General features: G+C 40.4%; 1 long non-coding RNA gene across 1 annotated transcript; it reads right to left on the bottom strand.

The window, feature by feature from the left end:
* Window positions 1–2,224: 2,224 nt before the first annotated feature.
* LOC148333878 (uncharacterized) lies at window positions 2,225–3,057 on the bottom strand. Its single transcript, XR_015844191.1, has 3 exons — window positions 2,953–3,057; window positions 2,657–2,825; window positions 2,225–2,443 (listed from the first exon to the last, which is right to left on the bottom strand). It is a non-coding gene; the product is annotated as an uncharacterized LOC148333878 (long non-coding RNA).
* Window positions 3,058–6,005: the final 2,948 nt, after the last annotated feature.

The raw sequence follows: 6,005 nt of genomic DNA, 5'->3' as shown, positions 1-6,005 counted from the left end.
TGCATCGCAAGTGGTCTATCCCACACTAATACAAACGGTGATTTTGCCTTTGTGTTGTGTGCAGCATACTGACAGTGGCGCTAAGAAAGGAGAGCAAAGAATTATCAGGGGAGCCAAAACTGCGGAACAGCATGGACGTTGTTGATACAAGGCGGGCTTGAACCGCCCACGCCATGTGAGCGTCCAGCACGGTCATCCGCAAGATGAGCTCTTGCAATTTTGGACCCCAACGAGTCTAGTTCTGCTTCTGCAATGTTGAGGCTTGCTTGTGCTGACACTGCTCTGGTTTTATGTAATGTAAGGATTTACGCTGAATTTCTAAATGTGCAAAGTCTAGAAATGAAAAGAAAAGACCACTCCAGCCAATAGCACAATTAGACTGCACTTTGCGCTACACTACTGCACAAAATGAGGGCCCTCCAAGTTGATCTCCAGAAATCTGAATTTTTCTGTCAGTTGTATAATCAATTTAAGGCAGGCAAATATAATTTTATCTTTTATGCATTTTCAAATGATCAGTGTTTATTTTCAACCACACCCCAAATCGCTGACTTTCGTTTTTATTACTGCCAGCTCAATATATATGGAGATGTTTAAATTAAGATTAGATTCAATATGTTGTGCCTGACTGCTTTGGCAGCGCTCGTTGACATTCCTGCCTCCCGGCAATTTATCGTTTCTGAGGTCCTGGTATTTGCTCGGTTTCTGTGTCCTGCGGGCGGGATAGGCTGAGTACCTTATTGTTCCACTGGCGGCTGGTTGTCAGCAACGACTGTAATGTCAGGCCAAGAATTGGTGCTCCACATGTGTTTGCGATCACAACTGTTCAATGTATGGAGATGAGGACTTCCGAGTGAGGTGGACGAGGATGCAAGTTGTACAAATCCTTCAATTGATCCATTTTCAATACCACTAACACTTTCCAGAAATTCAGAGTAATGTTGAGCTGGAGGCTAGCCCAGTTGACAGTGGTGAAAGATGATTACACCCTGAACTAGTCATCAGTCAGTTGCAGTTATATTTTTATTTTTTTGCATGCATTTTTATTTGTTCAATGCAGGCTTGTCATGGAATAATTGGGTGTGCCGGGTAAAGTCACGGCCCATCGCCTCCATCCCTGAACACAGACCAAGGCCAAGTCAGGTCAGTATGGTACTGATGAGTAGGAGGAGGGGCAAGAGGAAGAAGAGTAAGACCAACAGGAGGAAGTAAAAAGAAAAGAGACACCAAGAGGAAGAAAGGCGGATGAGTTGGTGAAACCCTATAAATAAGATCTGGAGATGCGAAGATTAGAAACGGAAAGGCAAAGGTTGGAAGATGAGAGAGTGGCAACAGATTGGAAGGAGATATCTGAACGTGTCATCATTTGTTTTGGTTATTTTTGAGTTATCATGTAGCTTCAAGTTTTCCTTGTGTTTCTATATATCCCAGTCCCTTATGGGACCCAATCAGCTCCCTCCAACCCTTTGTGTCTGGTTCAGGTGTTCATTGTTTTCTCGTTTGTTTGGATATTGTTCCCTGTTTCCTTTCAGTCCTTGTTGGGTCATTGTCTCTGTCTGTTGTCATCTGTCCTTTGCCCGAGCCACGTCTTGTCACTTTTATTTTTCGTCAAGTCCTGTTTTCCTGGTGTTTGTTTTGACACTTTGTTTCTTATTGTTATTTTTATACTTTCGTGCTTTTGTTGATTCCAAGTTCCGTGTTTGCCTTTTTTTTATTACAATAAATACCCCTTTACGTTACTCCTGCTTAGCTTCCCTGCATTTGGGTCCTCCTCCAAACCAAGAATCCTGACAAAGATTTTTTGGTTTCATTGAAAAGATGATAGATTAAAACAAAAAATAAAATTTTCTTTGTTTTTTTATTAAGACAGAAATATATATACAATAACAGTCATTTAAAGTAAAAAAAATAAATGTTTGTACTTTCAAACCACAAGACAACTGAACTAGTTCTAACTCTCAAAAGTTTAGTTTAGTCTTTGGATCAGCTTTTTCAAACAAATGAGAAAAAGAGGAGGGCCACCCTTGCTGCAAGTTTGGACCAATACTTTTACAATAAAATCAAGATGCCATGTGTCTGACTTTGTTACAAAATTTTACTTTAATGAACCATTTTGGGACAGACAAAATGTATAACATAAATTCAAATTGAGTGCATAATAACTCACTTAAAAGTAACGAAAATTACTACTCACAGTAAAAAATAAAAGTATTCACCAGTTCATAACTGCTGCAGGATATACCTGGGTGTTGCCAGTGCTTTGTTTTTTTTTTTAATTCTCACATGGATGAAATCCTTCTTCCACGACCGATGACATGGATGGTGCACAATCAAAGTCCTGATCTTACTCTTCTGACTGAAAGTGGAGCATCATAGTGGTTCCAGTGTCAAATACATCATCTATATAGCGGGATGGCTGTGGCAAGAGATGCCTGGCATGTCACTACAAAAGATAGGAGAGCTTTATTAACCATTCATTACATTGTATCATTACATATGTTTTTTTTTTTTCATCTATTTTGGCAGGTGTGGCTATGCTGTTTGATGAACAGTTGAAAATAATTTGGCAGCATAATTGATGGCATAGATGATAGCTCAAATCCCATTGTGCATTTACAAATGTTAAATTACGAAGATACTACTAGTCCTCTGGTACCTCCTTGAGGGCAGACACATCCGCAAACAGCTGATCTCTCCACTGTGCTGCAGCGACGGTGTCAGCCTCCTATTCCCTGTCAGCCTCCTCAACCACCGTCATCCTACGAGGCTGTGAGGTCTCCCACCCCAAAGCAGATGCTGTGGAGGAATGCACAGCCACCAATGACCTAACAAAAAAAAGAAGAAAAAAAATGTTAAAGCTCTAAATTAGCCATATTTGATAGTTATTGCACTGAAATATTAAAATATAAACTCCGTCACCTTCCGGATATTTTGTTTGTTATTTTTACTTACATGTGATGCAAAGGTGTGGTGCACCTTCAGCTCGTGGAAAATGATGGATCCTCACCTTCATCCTTCCAAAGACACGCTCAATAATAGAGCGAGCTGCTTGTAAGTAGAGACGAGGGGGAGTGGTCGCTTGAGGCGCGGGTACCCTCCATCTGCCAAGATGAAGTGCCCTGGAGGAGGATACAGCCATCTTTGGTAGAAGGGGCTGTGCCAGAGGACCCTGGAGTCGTGGACTGATCGAGGTTAGACCCAGGTCTATTCTGCAGTATGGACCTCTTGGCTGTTTTTACACATTTATTTATTTTTATTAAAAAATGAAAATACATTAATTATATTCCCCTTCATTTGCTTGCATTATTTGTACAGTATCACTAACTTAATTTTAATAACGCTGGCTCTTGACTCTCTAGTGCGATGATATGATGTATTTGCCATATGTACAATTAAGTATTTGGTCACATAAACCAATCACGGACAATAAAGACAAGTATTTACACAATTATGTACACAATTATTTAACAATCAATGTATATCCCTATCCCGTTTCAATGTTGATAACAGTGTACCGAACTTCATCCGATACCAGTTTTTTTGCATAGTCGTTTCTTCATGGCAAGAAAAAAATATATTCTTGTGGAAACCCATATCATGCAGCATATTAATGGTCACAGGAATACAAGGTAGCCGCACATAAGTAGAATAGACAGATCAGAGAATACTGACTTGTTTTGCAAAATGCATACTGTGATTTGTTGCCCCAGTCAAATATATTTAGAAGTGTAACAAAACTAGTTAATAGAAAATATATTTGAAAAGTAAAAAGAAAGGTAACCACATTAAATTTCTTGATTATAATACAAAATATAGGCGGATATGTGTCACACCGAGTTATGTAACAGTAGCTGTTATAACAGTTTACTTAACTTGTTGATGTTAGGATTGCATCTTTTAAAGCCTCCCAGTGACCGTGACCAGCATGTGGATGGATGGATAGCAGAGCATCAAAATGTTTTCTTGTGTGATTTCTTTCAGATATGTACGTGTGCAGGGCGATGTTCTCATTGAAAGACAAGTCTGTATCACCATATTTCCATCCCTTATCTGATCTGCTTAAACGCACGAGTGTCGCGGGGGTGCTGGAGCCTATTAGTAGCACTTAAATTGTCTCTCACTCATGCACTGGTAAAGTAATGGCGTACATTGATGCCTTTCTGACCAATGCCCCAGCACATAAACATTGGAATGTTGCCTAACAAAGTGGATCGACTCACTACTACTGTGTTGCACTTATGTAAACACGCACAGATCTCTCATCATTTATCTTGCAGTCTTTCATTTTTGCAAAATGATTTGGATTGGTGACTCAAACAGTAAGCATGATTGTGAGTAAGATTCCTTGGTATTTATGCTGACTCGCTTGTTTAAACAGAAGGTATAATACAGTTTATTTTGTGTATTATTATCCGGTGCTGAATTACATTGGCCAACTATCTTTTACTACATTTTTAAATCCGAGATGCAAGTACATTTTGCGTAATTTTTTTTTCGTGCGCTGATTCTGAATTTGCTCTTGTTTTTTTTTTTTTTCAAACACACCAGGTTTTACAATAATTGTAATAATATTAATGCATCCATCAATTATCTAAGCCACTTCTCCTCATGAGGGTGGCGGGGGAGCAGACGCCTGTCCCAGCTGTCAAGGGGCAGTAGACAGGGTACACCCTGAACTGTTTGCCAGCCAATCGTGGGGCACACAAAGACAAACAGCCATCCACACTCACAATAGTACTTATGTACAATTTAGAGCGTCCAACCAACCTACCATGCATGTTTTTGGGATGTGAGTGGAAACCGGAGTAACTGGAAGAAAACTCACGCAGGCACGGGGAGAACAGGTAAACTCCATACAGGAAGGCTGGAACCGGGATTCGAACCCTGCACCGCTGAACAGTGAAGCGGACGTGCTAACCAGTCGTACGTCATGCAGCCAATAATAATATGACTATTATTATTGGCTCGGCATCAGTTTAGTTTTCGCCCCGTCTACCACCCGAAAACAGCTGGGATAGGCTCCAGCATGCCCGCCACCCTATTGAATTGTATATAAGAATTAGTGATCCATCCATCCATTATCTGTGCCGCTTCTCCTCGCGAGGGGTTCTGGAGCCTATCCCAGATATCTTCGGGCAATAGGCGGGGTACACCCTGAATTAGTTGCCAGCCAATTGCAGGGCACACATAGACGAACAACCATCCGCGCTCACACCCATTTGTGTATTAATGGTTAGGTTCACCAATAGGTGTTTATTTTTCCTGAAATGTAATAGCTATATAAATTGCAACGGTTACTCAAGGTGTAGTGGTACACTCGCCTGACTTGTGTGCGGGCAGTGTGGGATCGGTTCCAACTCAGTGACGGTGTCTATGTGTGCCCTGTGACTGGCTGGCGACCAGTTCAGGGTGTAGTGCGCCTTTCGCCCGTAGTCAGCTGGGATATGCTCCAGCACCCCCGTGACCCAATACAGGATAAGTGCTATGGTTGATTACACTTAAATTACAACGGATGGTCATATCAGTTTTATAGAAGCATTTGTATGTCAAACTTGAAAAACAAATGCTCTGAGTTTTTGTTGATTTGTTTTGTATTAGATTCGTGATAAGCTTTGTCATGTAGTTTATTGTGTCCACCGGTGTTTGGCACGCCAGTTCCTTGTATATCCTAATCAGCTCCCATAGCCAATTGAGTCCCATCCTTTATTAAGAAGTTTTGCCATTAAGTTGTTGTGAGGAAGATATTATGCTCACAAAAACCAAAATATTAGGGTGATTGTTCTAAAATTTGCAGCAGTTGAAGTTGACAGATGAAGAGACGCTTGCATAAATTTGGGTTAAGATTGATTTCAGTTTCATGACATCGAGCAATGTGAAGCTTATTTCGCAGCGTAGAAATAAGGTGGATTTTTACTCAATTGATAAAAAACAAAACAAAACATAACATTGCTATTACAAGGCTTTAAAATCTTTTAACGCTTTATTTTTGGGTGTCTATGTTAGTT

This window comes from Idiotropiscis lumnitzeri, chromosome 7 (genome assembly GCF_059441095.1).
Source record: "Idiotropiscis lumnitzeri isolate Australia: NSW breed Sydney's pygmy pipehorse chromosome 7, RoL_Ilum_1.0, whole genome shotgun sequence".
Classification (NCBI taxonomy): Eukaryota; Metazoa; Chordata; class Actinopteri; order Syngnathiformes; family Syngnathidae; genus Idiotropiscis; species Idiotropiscis lumnitzeri.
Note: the sequence above shows the minus strand (reverse complement) of the source record. Positions and strands in the feature narration are given on the sequence as shown.